At 40.7% G+C, this 23,950-nt stretch overlaps 1 protein-coding gene, 2 non-coding genes and 1 pseudogene across 3 annotated transcripts in view; 3 read left to right on the forward strand and 1 right to left on the reverse strand.

Annotated features, from left to right (window-relative positions):
- Positions 1-23,950, reverse strand: part of LOC128520591 (immunoglobulin superfamily member 1-like) — a 283,702-nt gene that overhangs the window by 242,587 nt on the left and 17,165 nt on the right. The window lies entirely within an intron of this gene.
- LOC128531865 (small nucleolar RNA U3) lies at positions 16,563-16,775 on the forward strand. Its single transcript, XR_008361225.1, has one exon. It is a non-coding gene; the product is annotated as a small nucleolar RNA U3 (small nucleolar RNA).
- On the forward strand, positions 17,929-18,085 carry LOC128531955 (uncharacterized; annotated as a pseudogene).
- Positions 19,249-19,460, forward strand: LOC128531940 (small nucleolar RNA U3). Its single transcript, XR_008361237.1, has one exon. It is a non-coding gene; the product is annotated as a small nucleolar RNA U3 (small nucleolar RNA).

Genomic DNA, 23,950 nt, shown 5'->3' on the forward strand with positions numbered 1-23,950 from the left:
GTACTTGCAGACATGGCCCTTTTTGTCAGGGTCTGTCTCCACTCCAACATTGTTGTTACAGTCCTCACAGATCTGGTTGCCACAATGCTCAGCAATGGCATGCAGATTGAAACTCTGGACGTCACTGAAATGAACCGAGAAGTTTTTTTTAAACTGAGGTTCTCCACATTATCACCAGAGACTCCACACAGCAGTAGTTATTTTTGTGTTGCCAAACTAAACAAAACATTTACCTACAGCAAGTTCTTCAGCACTGTCCTCATCGACAAACCGTTCCTCGTCAGCCGTCAACGTGTCAGAAGACTCAGGGTAAGTTGGATCAGCGGTCTTATTACTTATCAGTGCACAATTTGAATCCTCTTCTTTGTTGCTGTCCTCGTGTGCTTCCCTCAGTAGACTCGGCTCCTCATCTATCACGTCCTCCTCATGTTTCTCCTTTAATGAGACAGCACCCTCAGCAGCCTGAGCGATGTTCAAATTCAAATTTTATTTGTCACATACACAGTCATACACAGTACGATATGCAGTGAAATGCTTAGACAACTGCTCGTGACCTAAGAATATGAATAGGAAATAAATATGAAAATTAAAATAAGGGGTAAGTTTAACCAGAGAAGAATAAAATAAAAATATACAAATAAAAGTTAAAAATAAAATATCTGTACACAAAATACACAATATAGAAAATATATGGAAAATATATGAAAAAATGTAAAACAATAAGAGCAGCCGAATAAATGGTAATAAAAGAATGGTTATGTCCATGGTTGTGCAATCCACATATTAAAAGTGACTTGTGCAGTGCAAATATGCTTAAAGTGATTTGTGCTGAAGTGATTTGATGTGATTTGATTTGATGACCACGAAGTGTAGTTGTGCAGTGGCCAATAGTGTAAACAAATGTCCAGAATGTCCAGTGTGTGTGTAAAAACCATATGTGTGGGTCAGTACTGTGTGGTGGTGTGATTGTGATTGAGAGACTGTATTGCCTGCGGGATGAAGCTCCTTCTCAGTCTCTCTGTGTTAACCTTCAGGGAGCGGAATCGCTTTCCTGACCTCAACAAAGAGAACAGTCCATTGTTGGGATGGCTGAGGTCCTTCACAATCTTCCTGGCCTTGGTCCAGCACCGCTTGCTGTAGATCAAGTGCAGGTCAGGGAGCTCGGTGCGGATGATGCGCTCAGCTGATCGCACCACCCTCTGTAGAGCTCGTCTGTCCTGCATGGTGCTGTTTTCCAAACCAGGTCGTAATGTTTCCCGTCAGGATGCTCTCTATGGTACAGAAGTAGAAATTCCTGAGCACCTTAGAGGGCAGTCGGAAGTCTCTCAAGCGTCTGAGGTGGTAGAGACGCTGTTTGGCCTTTTTCACCACGGTGTTGATGTGACAGGACCATGACAGGTCCTGCGTGATGTGAACACTGAGGTATTTGAAGCTGTCCACTCTCTCCACTGGGCTCTCGTTGATGACGGGGGTCTGGTAGTTCCTCTCCCGCTTGGTGCTGAAGTCCACTACCAACTCCTTTGTCTTACTGACGTTTAGAAGGAGGTTGTTCCTCTGGCACCAGTTCTCCAGATTCCTAATCTCCTTCAGGTAGGCCGTCTCGTTGTTATCAGAGATCAGGCCCACCACAACGGTGTCGTCAGCAAACTTAATGATGGTGGTGGAGCTGGTAGTGGCCACACAGTCATATGTGTACAAAGAGTACAGCAGGGGGCTCAGAACACAACCCTGGGGGCTCCAGTGCTGAGAGTGATGGAGGCTGAGATGTGTCCGCCCATCCTTACTGCCTGTGGTCTGCCAGTAAGGAAGTTGGAGATCCACTGACACATAGATGAGCTGAGTCCCAGGTGCTCCAGAGCTGTAGTCGATGAAAAGCATTTTAACATAATTCCCCCTTCTGGTGTCCAAGTGAGTAAGTGATGTGTGGTGGAGATGTAAGATTGCATCGTCTGTGAAACGGTTCTGGCGGTATGCAAACTGTAGTGGGTCCAGTGTGTCGGGTAGTGATGAAATGATAAAGTCTCTGACCAGGCGTTCAAAGCACTTCATCACTACTGAGGTGAGGGCTACAGGGCGATAGTCATTGAGGGAAGCAGGATGAGGTTTCTTTGGGACAGGAACAATGATGGACTCTTTGAAGCATGTGGGGATCACCGACTGAGATAAAGAGATGTTGAATATCTCAGTGAACACAGGTGCTAGCTGGTCTGCGCAGGCTCTGAGGATACGACCCGAGATGCCGTCTGGTCCTGCTGCTTTCCTGGTGTTCACTCTCTTGAAGGCTCTCCTCACGTCATGCTCGGTGATGATGAACGCGTTTCCGGTGCTGGCAGTGTCTTCCTGTCTGCAGCCGTTAGCGCCGCTAGCATTAGCATCGCTAGCGTCTTTAGCTGCAGCCTCGAAGCGAGCATAGAAAGTGTTCAGCTCGTCTGCCAGAGTCACGTCCGCGTTCGTCATACCGGTTGTTGGTGTTTTATAATTCGTTATTGTCCTTAATCCTTGCCACAGGCTCCTAAAGTCACTCTGTTGGAGTTGTGACTTTAGTTTCCTCCCGTAGCGCTGCTTCGCCTCTTTTACCGCCTTCCGGACGATGTATGACGCAGCCTTGTACGTTCCATGTCCCCCGACGCGAGTCCCGTGTTGATGTCCTCATGAGATTGGGTTTTCTAGACTTATCAGTTGTGTGTTCCTCGGTTACAGTCACAATTATGCTGTCAAGGACAGGCCTGCGGTCTTCACTGTGTGGTGACACTCAACCACCTGATGAGAACAGAATAAAAAACAGGCAAAGACTTTTATACTGAAAACTACATTCGGATTGAGAAAAAATTAAGCATTTACACTTACAAATCAAACACAATAGTGCTTCCCATTGTGAATTTTTAGTCCAAGCATAAACCTACTGTAATACACTCTTGTCTGAAAGTGAGAGTCTCATTTACTCAGATCCGGCACTCGTCCGAGCAGTCCATACACTGGAACATCAGACACACAAGGCTCTTCTTGGTCAATGTTATATACCTGCTTCTAGAACATATACAATACATGACCTAATGAGCTACGCTGTTATCATGAAGTTATGTAAACATATTTTATAAAATCTAACCAAGCAAATGATTGTCTTATTACCTTTGTGATTCTGTCTGTAACCGTCCTCTTAAATAATCAACCTCTCATATTTCATGTACACTAGCAAGCTATTTGTAGCTTGTCGCTTGTGTACTGTATGTGTGGTGTCCTGAGACAAGATGGATTGATTCATGAAGCTGTGATGAGAAACGAAAGTAGTGTTGCTTACAAGGTGTAAGGATCAACATATGAGATTTAGCTACTGCTGAGTATGACTTTTTATACTTAAATCATTTATGGTGCGTTGTTCTTAAGTGGTGAATAAGGTTTGTTGTGTTAAAGCTTTAAGAGACAACCGATCTATAAACATTAAGTTATTATCAGCTGATTCTGATCAGAGCACCCTTAATCTATGGTAACCAAAATGTTAACATTTCAAATGCTAACGAGAAAACTAAAGAAAAAGAGAACCACAAAAAAACAGAAATAATGAACAGATAAGCTGCAGCTTTTTTTCCTGAAGCAACTTGTGGTTTCCGTACTAGACCACATGTGCACACACTCCAGTTTCTACCGTAAACAGCTTAAAAGCATAATTAGAAATGTATGTAATTTGCTTTATGGTACTAAAGGCCACTAAATCTGTATAGTTGTGATATTATGTTTTAACTGGAATATTTAGGAATATTCTACTCAAACACCACAAGAAAAGAAAACTATACTACTACTCATCATTTAATTTACAAAGTATGCAAATAACTTAAATTCATAATTATTAATCAAATCAAATAAGAGGATACAATGTAATTACACACATGCTTTACTGACCAGTAAAAGGTTCTATGTATTAGTATATGCGAGTGTGTAAACCAAAAGGTTTATTTTTGCACCTGTATTGAACGGCCTGTGTTGCACATCTGGGAAAGAAAAAGGAAACACAATTACCTTAAAGCACTGTAAAATATTTTTTGGACAATTCACAATATTCCCCAAAATTTTTGCCCAGTTTGGACTTACTAACTCTGAAGGAAGGTGAGGGTTAACAGGTCAAGGACAGAATTTTCATTCACATGATAAAGGTTGTCCGGCGTAAACAGCTTCTCTAAACAACATTATAAAGCTGACACTTCTCACCTCATGTTGCAGCTGGTGACTTCCGGTGGAGCTGCTAATGGCACATCCGTCAGGCTTCTTGTTAACACCTATAAAGCAAAAATAATATCTAAATAATGAATCACGCACAGGAACATGATCATATCATCAACCTATTTATTTCTACAGTCAAAAATATTGTGGCGTGGGCGGGGTTTCGGTTGGGAACCATCATGCTTTGCGGGAGGGGTTGTTATGTTGTCACCCTGTTGGGAAAGGTGTTTGGGTTAGTGGGTTCGGCCAGGTTGTGTGTGTGTGGGCTAGAAGTGTGTCTTGTGTTTGTGACTGTGATTGTGAATGTGCCGTTGTGTTCTGAGCAAATTAAAATACTCCCAGCCATTGCATTGGGCAGCCAGGAAGCTCACTTGTCTCTCCAAGTTCCTGCTTAGCGGTAAAAACGCTACAATTGGTGTCAGAAGTGGGATGGAGAGTCGCGAGTTAGAGCTCACCCCGGAGGAAATCCGGAGGATCCAAATAGGCCGCCGAGTAGCAGAGCAGCTGAGGAGGAAGAAGACCCTCCCTGATGGGGCCAGCGCGGGCAAAGAGCGGCGACCGGAGCGGACCGGCGCGTTCCATGTTCCGGCATTGGACCTCGGAGAGGATTCCTCCAGTGACGCCGCGCCGGCACCGGAGCAAGCTACATCTCCGTGCCCCGTCCGCCAGCGAAGCGACCTGCAGCTGCGCCTGCCGGCCTACAACGGCGCCGGCGATCCCCACGCGTTCATCGCCCAAGTAGAGCTAGCCGCCAAATTCGCGGGCTGGTCCCCGGCAGAAACAGCCGTCCGGGTGGCCCTCTCGTTGGAGGGTGACGCGCTGCGGGCGTTGGAAGACCTCCGGGCTGATGAGCGGGAGGATTGGGTGAAGCTGCAGCAGTCGCTCCGCTTCCGCTTCGGCGCAGGTGACCGTAACGAGGCCGTGGGCGAGGAGCTGGCAACCCGCGTGCGGAGCGCCTCCGAGCCACTGGGGGCGTTCGCCATGGACCTGAGATCTCTCGCGCGCAGAGGCTACCCGGAGTTCGGGCCCGCCCAGCAGGAGGAGCTAGCGCGCCGTGCGTTCCTGCGGGGAATCCGGCCGTGACGGCTTCGTGAGCACATCCGAGCCCATCTTGGCAGAACGCTACGGCGAAAGAGGCGAGCGACCTCCCGTTGCTCGGGGCCGCTCGGTAGGTGAACCTGGCCGGGGACAGGGCTACCCGAGGCCAGGGACCGCCGGATTACCGCTGCAATGTTCTCAGGAGGAGGGCTGCGCCCCTCCTTCCCCAGCAAAAAGACTCCGGCGTTCCCAACGCCAGCGCCGACCACCGTCACGCCTGCTGGACTGAGTTCGCCATGGTGACCGGGGACGGTCACAGCTCGGGTGGGGGCAATGTGGCGTGGGCGGGGTTTTGGTTGGGAACCATCATGCTTTGCGGGAGGGGTTGTTATGTTGTCACCCTGTTGGGGAAAGGTGTTTGGGTTAGTGGGTTCGGCCAGGTTGTGTTTGTGACTGTGATTGTGAATGTGCTGTTGTGTTCTGAGCAAATTAAAATACTCCTAGCCATTGCATTGGGCAGCCAGGAAGCTCACTTGTCTCTCCAAGTTCCTGCTTAGCGGTAAAAACGCTACAATATATATAAATCACAAACTGACTCATCTACTAAATTATATGAATTGATCAATTAAAGATGAATAAAATTGCAGAGATCTAATGATTTAAAAAACCAGCAGCTCAGCGAGCTACACTATTTATCTACAGTTTGTCGATCCTGATGCACATAACAGCTTGTACCAACTCTCTCTCCACTGGTGCTGCATCATCTTGTGGTAACCGTATGTCAGACCGAGCACTGTCAAAACACAGAGACACACATTGTTAGAAGGTTTTAAGGCTTGTATGTAAACTATATGCAGTAGAATTAAATATTATAAAACATTATTTACACAACAATTATGCTACATTGGGAACTTTCAGTTTTTTTTTTTTTTTGCTGTTTCTTCCTCCATACATTGACCCAATTACCCAGCCAATGGTAATACATTATTTTACCCATAAATTATTAGCAGGCGCTATGGCAGGTATCAGTTTGTATGTTAACCAGTGGTACGAGTCGATCACACAGAAATCCAGTACACTTCCCCCATTTCCTCAGTACCATGCAGTGTAAAGCCTGACTCTGTAAGAACTGACAGCTCACCACGGTAACCTGTGAGAGTGAAAACACTTTAACAACCCAACAATGAGCAAAAAGAATGCAAGAGGAAAACCAAGACCACAAAGGAAAAACGTTATAGAAGACAAAAAGCACACGCTTTGACAAAACAATCACAACTAGAGGAAGCTTTGAAGTGAAAGGAATTATAAGCCGTTAGTAAGTTAATCTACTGATGTTTTTCAGGCTGATTTTTATTACCACAGACTTTCATATGTTCATCTAAAGATGCGGTCCATCTTACACACACTGTTAAAATCTGCTTAAATAGACTGGGGTTAAATAGAATTTATAGCGTGGTGTGAGGAGGACCGTCTCTCTGTTCTGGTTGGTGATTCATACATACATGTGATCTCATTTCTGAATGACCGAGATTCACTTGCCTGTATTTCCCTGCATTCAGATCACGCTGCATTTAGGTGTTCATTCATTAACTTGACAACAATCTCAGATTATTTCAGTCACACTCATTATACACACACACACACAAAACACTAGTGCACCAGTCAGGCCAAAGATTAGTCAATGATTCAGTCATACAACTCACTCACGTCTCTTTTCCTCGTGTGACAAGGACGCGGCCCGAATCAGACTAGTCAGTTTGCTCTGATTTTATTTTTGCTGTCAAACTCTCAATAATGTCCCACTCAATCTGTATTAAACTTTCTTTCCTCTATGTGAAATAGCTGTGCTCTCTTTCAATTCCAGCTAATCAGAGGTTAGAGGAGGAACAATACCGGACATTCTGAAGCTGGGCTCCTTTTGATGCTCTGCGTGTCCTCTCAATGTGTCAAACCAAGACATTTTCTTTCTGTGCTGCATTCCTCATCGCATGTGTTTATATCGGTGTTATTTTATAAGCATATGGTTAATGGTTAATGTGGTTAAACGCACACACACACATACACACAAACACTAAAAACTAAAATAAATACTACTGTCTAAACAGAGGGAGAGGGTTGTACAATTCTAATTGGGATATAACTTATTGTATTAGTTAATTACAGCTGATGTGTTGATTTGAGTTGTTACACAGAGACTCTGAGAACAGAGCGAAAGCTCCAGAGACTACAGTGGACTGGAAGTGTGTTAGGACTGAGCAACAAAACCTGTGACAATAAACTCTACACTGTAAACTATGTATTTAACTGCAGACTAACCAACAAACTCTGTGATGTTTACTACTACTACTACTAATAATAATAATAATTAAAAATAAACTAACTAAAGTACTATAGTTGGCGTAAAAGTGTAAAAAAAGACCACAGATGCTATTTATTAGTTATTTATATTTATTATTGTTCATATTCTGTTTATGTTAAACACCTGATTCACTTTTTATAGCATATGAATTTTTTCCTTGACTGCAATAAATGTTTTTAATTGAAAAAAGGAAAGCGTATGAACAAGATAATCGTTATCTCAATTCCAATGGAGAAAAATCGTGCTTCACATGTTGGCAAGTTTCATGCAGCCTTTCTCACGAGTGACTAAAGAATAACTCAAACACGTATTAGCCACATATTTGTGGTATTAGCGCCACTGTGTTGATCACAAATTTAGCACAATCTTGTTATCTAGAGTCAAGGTTATGGTTAGCAGGCAATAAAAAAAAAAAAGGAAAAAAAATGGTGTAATGAGGTCACCCAGTATATATCGCAATATAAAGCAACACATGTCATGCTCTTTTATTTTCAGATTATTTCCACACTAGGTGTGATGCTTCTTATCGTGCCCGCGTATGATTCAAAAGGTTTTATTTTCTTCCACTGTGGAAATTTCTCTTCCTGTCTGCAGTCCAACCACTGTAGCTATATCTGTGCTCCTTGAGCAAGGCCCTTAACCCTCAACTGCTCAGATATATAATGAGATAAAAATGTAAGTCGCTCTGGATAAGGGCGTGTGCCAAATGCTTAAATGTAGTTGTAGCTCCAGTTTCTCCCGTGCGGAGGGAAATAAACCAAAACCTACAGCGTGTGCAGGTTCAAAGGCATGCAGGCTGCATCATGTGCTTAAAATATTCAAACAATTCTCTACTTAAACACTAAACGTCCTAAATAACATTAATACCCAATGGAAAAGTGAGACTGTCAAGCCTCTTGTACAGAAAACAGTTGTGCAATTCGGCCCTAATTATCAAGACTACTGTATAGTTATGTAGTTATTTTTAATTTCAAATTCAAATTCAAATTTTATTTGTCACATAGACAGTCATACACAGTACGATATGCAGTGAAATGCTTAGACAACTGCTCGTGACCTAAGAATAAAAGAATAGGTATAGGAATAGGAAATAAATATGAAAATTAAAATAAAGGGTAAGTTTAACTAGGGAAGAATAAAATAAAAATATACAAATAAAAGCTAAAAATAAAATAACTGTACACAAAAATACACAATATAGAAAATATATGGAGAATATATGAAAAAATGTAAAACAATAGGAGCAGCCGAATAAATGGTAATAAAAGAATAGTAATGTCCATGGTTATGCAATCCACATAGTAAAAGTGACTTATGCAGTGCAAATATGCTTAAAGTGATTTATTTAAAGTGACTTGTAAAGGAGTGATTTGATGTGATTTGATGACCACGAAGTGCAGTTGTGCAGTGGCCAATAGTGTAAACAAATGTCCAGAATGTCCAGTGTGTGTGTAAAAACCATATGTGTGGGTCAGTACTGTGTGGTGGTGTGATTGTGATTGAGAGACCGTATTGCCTGCGGGAAGAAGCTCCTCCTCAGTCTCTCTGTGTTGGCCTTCAGGGAGCGGAATCGCTTTTCTGACCTCAACAGAGAGAACAGTCCATTGTTGGGATGGCTGAGGTCCTTCACTATCTTCCTGGCCTTGGTCCAGCACCGCCTGCTGTAGATTGAGTGCAGGTCAGGGAGCTCTGTGCGGATGGTGCGCTCAGCTGATCACACAACCCTCTGTAGAGCTCGTCGGTCCTGCATGGTGCTGTTCCTGAACCAGGTTGAGATGTTTCCCGTCAGGATGCTCTCTATGGTGCAAGAGTGAAAGTTCCTGAGCACCTTGGAGGGCAGTCGGAAGTCTCTCAAGCGTCTGAGGTGATAGAGACGCTGTCGGGCCTTTTTCACCACGGTGTTGATGTGACAGGACCATGACAGGTCCTGCGTGATGTGAACACCGAGGTATTTGAAGCTGTCCACTCTCTCCACTGGGCTCTCATTGATGACGGGGATCTGGTAGTTCCTCTCCCACTTGGTGCTGAAATCCACTACCAACTCCTTTGTCTTACTGACGTTTAGAAGGAGGTTGTTCCTCTGGCACCAGTTCTCCAGATTCCTAATCTCCTTCAGGTAGGCTGTCTCGTTGTTATCAGAGATTAGGCCCACCACGACGGTGTCGTCAGCAAACTTAATAATAGTGGTGGAGCGGTAGTGGCCACACAGTCATATGTGTACAAAGAGTACAGCAGGAGGCTCAGAACACAACCCTGCGGGGCTCCAGTGCTGAGAGTGATGGAGGCTGAGACGTGTCCGCCCATCCTTACTGCCTGTGGTCTGCCAGTTAGGAAGTTGGAGATCCACTGACACATAGATGAGCTGAGTCCCAGGTGCTCCAGCTTGGTGGTGAATGTGGAGGGAATTATGGTATTAAATGCAGAGCTGTAGTCGATGAAGAGCATTTTAACATAATTCCACCTTCTAGTGTCCAAGTGAGTAAGTGATGTGTGGATGAGATGAGAGATGGCATCGTCTGTGGAACAATTTGGACGGTAAGCGAAATATAGTGGGTCCAGTGTGTCGGGTAGTTAAGAAATTATGAAGTCTCATCACTACTGAGGTGAGGGCTACAGGGCGATAGTCATGGAGTAAAGCAGGATGAGGTTTCTTCGGGACAGGAACAATGATGGACTCTTTGAAGCATATGGGGATCACCGACTGAGATAAAGAGATGTTGAATATCTCAGTGAACACAGGTGCTAGCTGGTCTGGGCAGGCTCTGAGGATACGACCTAAGATGCCGTCTGGTCCTGCTGCTTTCCTGGTGTTCACTCTCTTGAAGGCTCTCCTCACGTCATGCTCGGTAATGATGAACGCGTTTCCGGTGCTGGCAGGGTCTTTCTGTCTGCAGCCGTTAGCGCCGCTAGCCTTAGCGCCGCTAGCCTTAGCATCGCTAGCGTCTTTAGCTGCAGCCTCAAAGCAAGCATAGAAGGTGTTCAGCTCGTCTGCCAGAGTCGCGTCCGCGTTCGTCATACCGGATGTTGTTGCTTTATAATCCGTTATTGTCCTTAGTCCCTGCCACAGGTTCCTAGAGTCACTCTGTTGGAGTTGTGACTCTAGTTTTCTTCCGTAGCGCTGCTTCGCCTCTTTTACCGCCTTCCGGATGTTGTACGACACAGCCTTGTATGGTTCCATGTCCCCCGACGCGAGTCCCGTGTTGTAGGCAGCGGTGCGAGATCTCAGAGCTTAGCGGATGGTTTTATCCACCCACGGCTTCTGGTTGGGAAACGTTTTAATAGTCTTTTTTCCACGGTATCATCCACTAGTTTCCCAATGAATCCCACAACCGCTTCCATAAACACGCTGACGCCATCTGAGCTGTTCCTAAACATGTCCCAGTCTGCGTCATAGAGTGCTTCCTGTAACACGGCCACCGGTTGGTCCGTCCAGCGCGCGACCTCCCTCTGAACCGGGACTTCCTGTTTCAGCCTTTGTTTGTATTTTGGCATGAGAAAGATGGCGGCGTGGTCAGATTTACCAAACGGAGGGCGAGATTGTGCCTTGTAGCCGTCCTTGACCGTTGTATAGCAGTGGTCCAGTGTCCTTTCACCCCTGGTGGGGCAGGTGATATGCTGATAAAACTTCGGCGCTGCGCGTTTGAGGTTGGCACTATTAAAGTCCCCCGCCACAATAAGTGCAGCGTCCCGGTGTTGTGTTTGGTGCTGTGTGAGTGCCTCATGCAGCTCGTATAAGGCAGTGTCCGTGTCCGCTTGTGGTGGAATATAAACGGCACTGATTATAACCGATGTGAACTCCCGAGGTAGATAAAAAGGACGACACATGATGGACAGTAGTTCCAGGTTTGGTGTGCAGGAGCGTGTGAGAGGAACAATGCTCGCGCTGTTGCACCAGCTGTTGTTCACCATTAAACACACGCCACCTCCCCTTGACTTCCCCGAGTCCCGTGTCCTGTCCATCCGGTGAACCGAGAACAACTCAGCCAGCTGGATGGCGTGGTCCGGCACCGCTGGGTTCAGCCATGTCTCGGTGAAGCAGAAGAGATTGCAGTCCCGAATGTCTCTCTGGAACTTTACCCTGGCCCTGAGGTCATCGAGCTTGTTCTCCAGTGACTGGACGTTGGCGAGCAGGATGCTAGGCAGAGGTGTGCGGTGTGCACGGGCTCTCAGCCTGTTCCTGACGCCGGCTCGTTTCCCTCGGGGCCGCCGCTTCACGTCGCGTCCTTTGTTCTCCCTCAGGATCTTACTCGGCCAGCTCGGATCCGGATTTAAGACAAACCTGAAATAAATAAATAAATAAATGAATAAACTTCTGCCATGGATCCCCCTCCACCACATAATCGTTATCAAATAGTATATTACAATATAATTTTATCTTCATTATGATCAAATATTATATTCCTCTTATAATAAGCCCAAGTCACATAACAGTCATCTGTAACATTAGTGACAAAATTAACATAAAACTTTTCTTTTTGGGTGCATTTAGTTTGCAGGTAAAACAAATTGTTTAAATGAAATGAACACCATAAAAATATTTTTATCGTTGTTTACACATCTTCATATATGATTTTCGAAATGATTTTAAAAAATGTCATTAAATGGATTTCCTAATTAAATTAATATCGAATAAAATATACATGCTGTATTTAAAAACTATTTTATAAACACATTGTTTAAATTATTACATATTTACAATATATACATATTTAGTTACAATTTTAGCTCAGAGAGATCAGATCAAAATAAATGTGTAAAAATATGAAAAAAAAATTACATTAACGAATGCTGTTACGTGACTAGGGGTTATTATAATAGGAATATAATATTTTATCATAATAAGGATATAAGCAAACTACTGCAATGCTATCACACTATCATTAACTAGCACAAACATTACTGACCAGGAGAAAACAATACAGAACTAAACTCAGCAAAAAAAGAAACGTCCCTTTTTCAGGACTGTGTATTTCAACAATAATGTTGTAAAAATCCAAATAACTTTACAGATCTTCATTGTAAAGGGTTTAAACAATGTTTTCCATACATGTTCAATTAACCATAATCAATTAATTAACATGCACCTGTGGAATGGTCGTTAAGACCTTAACAGCTTACAGAAAGTAGGCATTTAAGGTCACAGTTCTAAAAACACAGGACACTAAAGAGACTTGTCTACCGACTGTGAAAAACACCCAAAGAAAGATGCATAGGCAATAAATTGCCATGTTCGCACTGTGAGACGCCTAAGACAGCGCTACAGGGAGACAGGAAGGACAGCTGATCATCCTCGCAGTGGAAGACCACGTGTAACAACACCTGCACAGGATCGGTACATCCGAATATCACACCTGCGTGACAGGTACAGGATGGCCACAACAACTGCCCGAGTCACACCAGGAACACACAATCCCTCCATCAGTGCTCAGACTGTCCGCAATAGGCAGTCCATGAGGAGGAGATGCACTGCAGTACTTCAAGCAGCTGGTGGCCACACCAGATACTGACTGGTACTTTTGATTTTGAGCTTCCCTTCATTCAGGGACACATTGTGAAACATTTTTAGTTTATGTGTTGACTCTTTTAGTGTTCATACAAATATTTACACATTAAGTTTACTGAAAGTAAAAACAGTTGGAAGTCAGAGGACGTTTCTTTTTTTGCTGAGTATATAACTGATGTAGAAACAAACAGAAAGATTAATATGAGCGTCTACAGGAACAGCGCGACCTCCTCATCCCTCTTCATGCCTTTGAGCTCACGCAGCTCTTTCACCACAGAAACGCCTCTCCTGTATTAACGCGTCTCTTTGCTTTTGTCTTATCTAATAACTTCTTCCTCAGTTTTTGCTCTTCAGATTTTTTCCTCTGTGGCTGTTTACCGGCCATTTCTCCGCCTTTACACTGAGCAGGAACTAAAGTTCAACACGTAACGTCACCATCTGCCGCCTCTACGCTCAGCCTGCTTCCTAGCAACGGTTCTGTTAGGGTTTTGCATTACGGTTGGCACCCAGAGTGTGAGGTGCAGTACCGCCACCTACCGGATAAGAATGTGGACCAGGTGATAAAGAGGAAAGCAAACCTGAACCAAATAGAATGTAAAAAAAGTGTAAATGTCCAGATTGTTTAAAGTATTTTAAATGATATCTTTTTATTTCCTTTACTGCATCCTCAATGATGTTTTCCAGTGTATATCTTACTTTTGCATTTTCCACCATGTTTTAATTTTCTGAGATTTTAAGTTTCATTTCCATGGTCTTTAGTTTTCTCCATGTAGGAACCTCTGTGGAGGCCAGTGGTGACCACTGCATTTATTACCAGTTTGTACGGCCATGGTAGAACCTCTGGCCAACATTCACATGTGCATTCACACATAATTTGGAAACACCAAATCAGCCTAATTTGCATGTTTTGAGACTGTGCGAGGAAAAACCGGAATACTCTAAGCAAACCCATCCAGCATGGGCAGAACATGCAAACACGAACACAAATCCAAAGGCGGCAATCGAACCCGGACCCTGGATGTGCAAGGCGACAGTGCTAATCACACTAAGCCCCCATGCAGCCTTATACTCTGTCACTGCCATCTAATGTACTGAAGTATGGATACAGATGTCAATTCAGTGCAACTCAACCGAGACTGACCTATAAAGAGACCCTTAATACTGACATGGCGGCAGGTTAGCATAGTGGCCTGTTGCCTCCAGTGTTAAGGGAGGCACAAAAAACTCATATAATTAAGCCATTTTAACCTTAGTTTAAAATACATGAAACTAAGAGTAAATCAAACAATAATAAATTGTACAATTTGTAAAGTGAAAAACCTGTTGTAGCAAGAGTGCCATAGTGGTAATTAATGCACTTGCCATATTAGATATGTATAATATTGAGTTTTATGCCAGATGTATTACTGCCTAATGTTTTAAAATTCAACTTATTGTACATTTTTCATGAATTAACTGAAATTCAATAGTTATAAAATGCTCTAACGTGTAACAAACTGTAATTGTAAGTGAAAAGGTTACAGTACTGTAGAAGGCAGAAGTTAATGAGTATAAGACCAAGAGAATATATAACAGGGTGAATTGTGAGGAACACCACACGTTGTGGTTATATTCCAGTTTATTCGCTAGAGGGCGCCAACAGTCAATGTGTTTTTAAGCGGGTCTCCAGCCGAGTGCGTTTAGAGGTAGGTGTTGTTGCTAAAAGTTGCATAAATTAAACGGCAAAAGCGTACTTTACGCACAGAAAATTGTAGTTTACGAAGTGTGTGTAGCAGTGGCGTGCTGTGTGAGCAGTTGTGTTGATTTTTTTCAATATTTTTGTATGTAATTTCTAACCGGCGTTGCTAACGGTTACTGTCTGTGAGTTCCTACAGTACTGTATATGCGAGTAGCTTCTTATCCAAGGTACTAAGGGAGAAAAGCCATGATTCACCTTCAACTCCACCCTGGCCTAACTTTAACCCTAGAACATACAACTTAACCTACAACGTAACCATGATAGTTTACATAATATTGAAAATCAAATTGTCAAAGTCAGAGGGGACATAATGTGGAGAAAAGCAACACAACAATCCCAAAAGAAGTGGGATAACGAACCAAAAGCGACACATTTGCATTAAATACAGGACAAAGTAAATGTGATAAGGAGGGGAAAAACATGACAGAGGAAGTATTAATTAGCAGACTAAATATTAGGAACAGCAACCTTAATAGCGTTTTGCTTCCATGCAGGAAATCTAAACAGAAGAGGCGAGATACGGTGCCACAGCTCCAATAACTCGGGCAGCAGAAAACAATGTTAAGAGTCTTTTAGAATGGAGAGTCACTGATCAGGGAAGGAAGCATTTAATGTTGTTTTCAAGAAAGATTGGATTGTAAAGTCGGATTTAAAAGACCGGCAAGCTGAGGAGATGTATAAAGTAGGTGGCGATGATCCAACATACAGAATTCCAATTAGATGCTGAGTGATACTGAAAGGGAAACGTTTTGAAAAGAAAGTACGAGATAAAACATATGAAGAGTTCAAGACAGAACAAGATCAAGTAAGGATGCGTTAAGTGTCAGTTATGTTGTCACTTGCTGTTTTTGTGAAGGTATATACAACAACTTGAACTCAACCTGTGATTGGAATCAGTGCATTGATGCTGACTGCATGCAGACTGCAATTTAGTGAATGATCATAGCACTATGCAAAGAAAATGTACAGGATTGTCAATTGGATTATAATGTGCATGGTTGCAACTTTTGGAACAACTGGTATAATATATGTAATAATTCTAAGTGAGGCATCTTATCCCTTCTGATGTGGCAATTTATACATATACATGTGTAGACATACCTTATACACCTTATATGCCTGGTCAAAAAAATAAATCACGATTTCAGAAGGGCCAGATTATTGATTTGCTTCAAGCAGATCTTTTTTTCTTTGCTTGATGCAAAGATTTGCTTGATGCAAATCAATAATCTGGCCCTTCTGAAATCGTGACTTTTTTGACTAGCTGCAAAGCGTAGACAGTTTTTTTTTTTAAATAACTTTTATTTATTTATTTTTTTTTTTTTTTTTTTTTTTGGGGGGGGTGGGGGGGTGCAAACAAAAAAGCAGATATAAAAACCAAATTGACCCTGAAAATTTCGTCACTTTACTGTCTCCATCTAGCGTCTAATGGAGGTATTGCACGGTCCAGTATCTGCGCGACCAACGACGATGCGGAAGTAACTCATGCTTGTCGGCGCAAAGCATGATGGGAATGTTCATTTATTCGTATAAAAAGCATTTTTTTCCACTTTAACTAGAAATGAATTTTCTAGTACTGTACTTGTTTAAGGAGAAGTCTGTGTGGATTTCTGCTCGTTGTTGTATAATATGTTTAACTTCTAAAACCTACCATCTTTAGGAACTGTGTGGTATGTGAAGTGTCCGGTTGTTTGCATTGTTGTAGAGTTAAGACTATACTTTCAGGGATCATTTCTATAGTTTCTAACTAGGAAATGTGATTGGAAAGTGATACGTCTCTCTAATCACGATGACGAGTCACGATGTGTTTTTCTGAGCGTGAATCGGATTATAGTTAACACTTCATGTGTAGACTTTAATCATTGATGAACGTTCTTCGTTTCTTATGAAGCGATAGAGGAAGAGCACATGTTCAGAGTGATTATGGTTATTTGAGTTAATAATGAAAAGTGTATTTAATCTTTTGATCTCTTAGTTTTGTTAATGTATTGTAGTTTTTTTATGCTTTTAGAGTATGTTTGTAGTGTTTAACTACATTATGTTTCTATATATAGTAAGCGTAGTTCTGCTTTTTGTGTAATCTATATAGATGGATAAAATTCACCATTTTAGGTTTGCTTTTGTTTGGTGTCATTGATTGTGTAAGTGGTAAATTCAATTTTAATTGTATAGTGCTTTTAACAATTGCTATTGTCCCAAAGCAGCTTTACACAATCAAAAGAGTTATTTAAGTTTATATGGAATTTGATTGTGTATGAATCAAAATGGTCAGATAGTCCCTTGTGAGCAAGCTCTGGGTTAAACAGAGAGCAGGAATTGAACTGTATTCATACTGTGTGTTGAACTACCGAACTGTCAAGTCCTCAGAGAAACAGCTGCCAACACCAGCCGAGGCCAGAACCGTCTTCTAGGTAGAGAGAACCATCCTCAGACACGAGACGCATCCCAAAGAGAAACACGGGGATTCCATGTGACGAGATCTTCAACCAGAAGCAAGGCACCAGGATGGGTCAGACAGGTCCGGAGGGCAGAGGGAGTCTGGATCACTGGCAGCTCAGGAACAACATATGTAGCTCGACAGAGAGAGGGAAAAAGAGAGAGAGGGAAGAGAAGGAATGGGAGAGAGTTCAGAAAAGGAGAGATAACAGTTAGGTCTGGTCACAGTCGTTTAATGTGAATATATATTTACTGTAGAGTGCAAGTGGAGACTCTGGAAGGGCTAACTATGACAGCATAACTAAAAGGGAGAGCCAGAAGAAAAACACAGACATGAGGGCTCCCTGAGATGTAAAGCAACAAACCTGAGTGATCAATGAGAGTGGGGAAGACAGCATCTAAACATACCAGTTCACCATAATACTCTACGTCCATGAGTCCCCCAGATCTGCTCCTTTACCTAAGGCAAATCTATTTATAAAAATGCTTGATTAAATAAATAGGTTTTTAGCCTGGACTTAAACACTGAGACTGTGTCTGAGTCCCGAACACTATTTGGAAGACTATTCCATAACTTTGGGGCTTTGTAAGAAAAAGCTCTGCCCCCAGCTGTAGTTTTCATAATATGAGGTACTGATTAAGACTATACTTTCAGGGATCATTTCTGTATTCAGTCGTGATGTACTTTTCTGAGCATGAATCAGGTTGCAGTTAGTGCTTTATGCATGTACTGAAATCAATGATGAATATTCTGTTTCTTATGAAGCTTGAGATGAAGGGAGAGTACATGGACAGAGTGATCATGGTTGTTACAAATTGAAAGTAAAATAGGTTTCTAATGTTCTGTGAATGAAAAGGATAAAAATGATTAAATTAAATGTAGATATACACTACCGTTCAAAAGTTTTAGACCCCTTTCTAACTCCATGATGGTTCCTAATTTTTATTTCTTTCTACATTGTAAAGGAATGCTGAAGGCGTCCAAAAAATGCATTAATCTCCTTTGAACAGTTGATATTGAGATGTTTCTGCTACTTCTGCTCTGTAAAGACTTCATAATGCCTCTAATCTGAGGTGCTGTTAATTAGTCATTTTTCAGGCTGATAACTTTAAATGAACTTTTCGTCTGCGGCAAAGGTAGGTTTTGGTCTCGCCCTCCTGGGATGGCCTTCATGAGAGCCAGTTTCATTATGGAGCTTGACGGATTTTGCAAGAACTATTACAGAAAGACTGACCTCTGTCTTAAAATAGACAGTCTTAGCTGTTGTTTTTCTTGTTGTTACGTAATTACCTAATTCCATATGTGTTATTTTATAGTTTTGAAATCCCTGGTATTGTTGTAGAATATAGAAAATAAATCACTAAACAAAAAAAAAAAAAAGAAATTTGCAAGTCACCCCAAACTTTTGAACGGTAGTGTATGTGGATTATATTTAAGTGCTTGCTGCATCCCGAGACACAGTGCACATAGGGAGTGTTCAGGGTCATGTTCTACTAATCTTTCATTTGGAACACACTGCAACTTCATGGTACTCTGGTAACACAAACACTTAAATCAAACACTAGTATACCCATCAAATACACAACACCCACACCTCATTAAAAAGAAAAACTGAATAATACTTATTATACTCATATTTTTCTAAGCCTCTACCTGGACATGGGTGATTGGCAAGAGGAAAACGACTAAAAATGTTTATTGACATGGGTTTGTGAAAGTATGCACCTTTTTCCCCTGACAAATGTAGTTGAGTAAAAGTACAAAAAATAATTTTTGTAATATTCAACTCAAGTACAAATGATCTACAATAATACTTACGTAAGTGTTGTAAGGATATTTCTGTTTTTCCCATAGTTTATGTAGATTGCCTTGCAATTGTGTTGTGTAGAATCTAAAATCCACCATTTTCAGGATTTCTGTGTTACTTGGGGTCGTTGAGTGTCTTGGGGTGAAAGGGTAAGACAATACTTTCAGGTATTATTTCTATAGGTTCTAACTAGGAAATGTGATTGGAAAGTTTTGTCTTCTTGATCATCTTGATGATGAGTCATAATGTACTTTTCTGATCTTGAATTAGATTATAGCTCATGCTTCATGTGTGAGCTATAATCATTAATGAATGTTCTGTTTCTTATGAAGCTTGGGAAGAAGAGTATATGATCAGAGTGTTTAGGATTATTGCAAAGTGAATAAAAGAATAAGGATCTGTTGTCAAAAAACATTTTGTCATATTGAAAATGATTACAGCTTTGTTTATTTTGGCCTATTCCTCTACTCTTATTCTCATTATTCATGTGTACCTTATAAATAGTGCCACCACATTTTCAGTATAAGAGTTTAAATATAACAGGAACATCTAATGTAAGCATAATAATGCAACATAAATAAACTACATTTCATAATGATGTAGTATACCACAGCAGCATAGTCTCATGTAAATGTACTGTATAACCATTCTCAAAAAAAAAAGTGTCTGTGGCATTGGCATGTATTCCATTTTCTCAATTTAATCCTAAACAATTAAAATAATAATGCATAATTATTTCCTAAAATAATTTTTAGTGCTCTACTTTTACAGTTCAATCTGCTTAGAGACGCAACCAGTTTCATTGTTAAGTCCGATTGTTATTATTATACAAGTTAGTATATATTTTAAATATACCCCTGGATATTTTTACTGTGAGACGGAGATGTTTTAGAGCAAAGTGTCATGACGAGAGTTACAGAGCAGAACTTTACTTCCACTGTAATTCCACTTTAATTATTTAAAACAATAGAAGTAAAGAAATGTAAAATTGCAGTTCTTGCGAGAGAATCACAGGCCTAAATAAATTTAGTGTATTTTTTCCTGTTTGAAGGATAAATAAACATAAGACAAGAATGAATAAGGATGTTTTTTTGGTGAAGTTTTACTCCTTATATGGTGAAAAGCAGGTGGCCCACACACTCATTCATCAACATCTTTGTTGCACTCCTGTATGCCATAAAATAGGTGAGATTTCATGTGTGACTATTAAAAGGCAACTTTATTTATTTAAGTTCCTACTTTTATGATTCCTACTGCAAATTCGCAAATTGTGATGAGATGTTGGGATACATACGACAAAATCACGTTTCCCGGAGAAGGCCAGGATGACTCACAGCGTTTTCCCACATTTTCAACATTCTCAGAAAATGAAGAGCCCGCGTGCAAATCTTGAAGATGTGTGCACCCATGTTAAAAAAAGCTCATTCATTAATTGATCTTCTGTACTGCTTTACCCTATAGAGGAATAATTCAAACAATTCACAATGTTATGTTTTTGAAAAACATGGAAAAGACCATTAGCAAAAAACATCTGAAATCAATGATAAATATTCTCTGTTTCTTATGAAGCTTGAGATGGAGGGGAGAGTACATGGTCAGAGTGATCATGGTTGTTACAAACTGAACATAAAATAGGTTTCTAATGTTCTGTGAATGAAAAGGATAAAAGTGCAGTGTTCAGGGTCGTGTTTTTTTTTTTTTTTACTAACCTAATCACTTCACATTGTTATGTTTTTAAACAACATGGAACAAAAAAAACCCTTAAATATTAGTATATACTGTATATATATATATATATATATATATATATATATATATATATATATAGAGAGAGAGAGAGAGAGAGAAGTGTTTAAATTATCCCATGATCATGGAGAAGATATGTTAAAGAAGGTTTGTACTGAGCCCCTAAGGCCTAACAGGACAAAAATATTGGAACAAACAAATTTAAGCCAGGAAAAAAAAAAAACATATGTGAAAAACAATGTGGCCTATTTGCCATATCTCGCAATAAAGTTTGAGATCTCGCAAAACTTTACTTCAGCATTACCAATTTAGACCAGCAGGTAGCAGTAATGGCAAACTTGACCCATAACCGGGATGGGCCTCTAAGATCCAGTCCAGTGAGTGTCAGTAATCCACCTAAATGCTGGCTGCCAACTGTAAGAACGTTAGATCTCACTCACTCATCTTCTATAGCGCTTTATCCTGTATTCAGGGTTGCAGGGACCTGGAGTCTATCCCAGGAGGCTTAGGGCACAAGGCAGGGCACACTCACACACCCATTTACAAACTACCTGCAATTTTGGGAATGCCAATTAGCCTAACCAGCCTAATCTTTGGACTGTGGAAGAAAACCGGAGTACCCGGAGGAAACCCACCAAGCACGGGGAGAACATGCAAACTTCATGCACACAGAGATTGGAATCGAGCCTGGCCGGGAATCGAACCCGGACCCTGGGGTGCAAGGCGACAGTGATAACCACCGTGCCACCTATGTTAGATCTCACGTTATATTGACGAAGAATAAAAAATCCATTTATGTTCCTTAAAATGTACACAAAAGAAAATGATGAGAGTAATGATGATTACTGTCCTTTTGGTTTATGTTTCTTTAACTCTTGTTTCAATTGGCTTTTTTTGTTTTAATTGGCTGTACCTTGGTACAAACCACTTGAAATTATGGGTCTCGGTCCTCTTCCAAACAAACTCTGGTGCAGTTTGACTAAAATGTGAATGCACCACGGGCCAAAGATATGTAAACAAACCAAGTCTACTAGCATTATCTGCTTAATCATGACTGTACCTGGGAACTTTCACTGGTCAACTCTGTATCTGTGATATCTGGGGTAAAAGAAGCAGCGTTTAGACGGGCAAGGAGTAACAGTACCAAATTAAACACTACCAAATTAAATGTTAAATTTAATGAGCACAGGAGGACAGTGCACAAAACTACTGGAACACCGGGAAGCCCAGCGAGGCTGTGGTCAATGAGAAGTGTTCACGAGTATACAACAGTTGAATGGATTCATGAAACGTCACATGCCATTGAACACTCTTGTTATTAAACACAACCCTGCTGTAATATCACATGCTCATGTGCTCTTGTACCAGGCAGGCAGACACAGGAGCTGTATTGATGAAAGCTAGTCGCAAAAACAAAAACAAAAAAACCTGAACAAATGTTCAGTGCAGTTATCAAGTGGTCGAGAGTGCTTACACAGTAGTTAATTACAACTCAGAAAAGTTTGTGTGTGTGTGTGCGCTTTACCAGAGTTACAGCAGCAGCTACAGTCTACATGTTATGCTAGTTTAGCTTCTAGGCCAGAATTAGCCAACAGAACCAGGCAGCTAATTATCTCATTACAACAATAGGCTTCATTTAACAGAAAAATATACAAAACATCTCCCAAAAAATTATAATATATAATGTGTTTTCTTTTGTAATTTAATTTAATACCTGACACTCTTGAATTATTACATGTAAAGTGAAATATTTACAACCCTTTAGGATTTCTGAAGCCATATTCCAAGTCTCTTTACGAGATGTTATATTTTGATGTAAAATAAGGAGTTTCATTATCATAGTCATTACACCTTATGAAAGACATTCAGACATTTAATTAACTACACATTTGAACTTCTGTCACAGGAATAAAACTTTAGTTGACATTAAACCTGAGGGATTTATTTCAAATTTTCCTTAATATTTGATATGAATATGGCACAATCATTAATAATAGATTTATGTCAGCGTGATCCTTGTTATATTTATGTCAGCGTGTTCTTGTTTACTTAGTAAGTGCTCCTGGTTACGTAGTTCTCACATGATATCTTTAACCTTGATTGTATTTTTCTTCCATTGTTTTTTCCTTTCTTGGCCTTGGGTCGATGTTTACGCCGTGGTATAAAATGGGTGTTTTGCCATTTATGTTTGGATTTCGTTGCCCAGACTGACTGATTGACACATGCACGCAAAATAAAACTATTTTCTTCAACTGAACCCTGGCTCTGAGTCTCCTGATTCCTTGATCATCTAATGCTCTGGTCAGATCCAGAAGATTTTATTTTTATTTACAACAAACCATAGTTAAAAGTAAAAATGCCGCCTTGTTTTAGACCAAACTGGATCACTGTGTTTCTGTGAGATCATTTGTGTTTTTTAAACATTGAAACTGTTTATTTATTTATTTAATTTGTTTGTTTTTTAATGTATTGCAAAAAAATAACTTTAGTCTAGTTAGATTTTTTAAACAGCAAAATTTATTTAACTAAGGTTTTAATTCATAAAACAATGAAAAATAGGGTTTAGTCTATTTATTACAAATGTTACTGTACATTGAATTAAACTATACTGTATATTTATCTCTGAGCAAATGCTAAATTGAGTAAATACCGGCTCCAGTTCATTAACTAAACATCGAATAAAACAACAACAATAATACAAAGTAAAGCTTACTGTTAAAATAAATGCATAAATACAAAGACAAACAACAAAAAACCCCAAAATAAATCCACTCAAAAGAAAGAAAAGCATGATTTCATTCGAAAAATCACAAACCACCACTTGCTGACAGATCACATATGCAAATGTGTTCTCTGTTGCACTTGAAGATGTAGCTTTTTATAGGTACATTATAAAAATAATATAAAAACCTGAGATTCATAAAGGCATTACAGCCTCCATCACTCTGTATGGTGTGATGTCCTCAGTAGGCTCAGCTGTAAAATACACCATCATGAACACTTTAGATCAGACTCTTATTAAATGTTAGGGTTTAATTTTATGGCTGATGAAGTACATTGTGAGTTCTTACTTCGAGCTCTGTAACATTTCACTGCCAGAATGATGG

This window comes from Clarias gariepinus, chromosome 1 (genome assembly GCF_024256425.1).
Source record: "Clarias gariepinus isolate MV-2021 ecotype Netherlands chromosome 1, CGAR_prim_01v2, whole genome shotgun sequence".
In the NCBI taxonomy this organism is placed as follows: Eukaryota; Metazoa; Chordata; class Actinopteri; order Siluriformes; family Clariidae; genus Clarias; species Clarias gariepinus.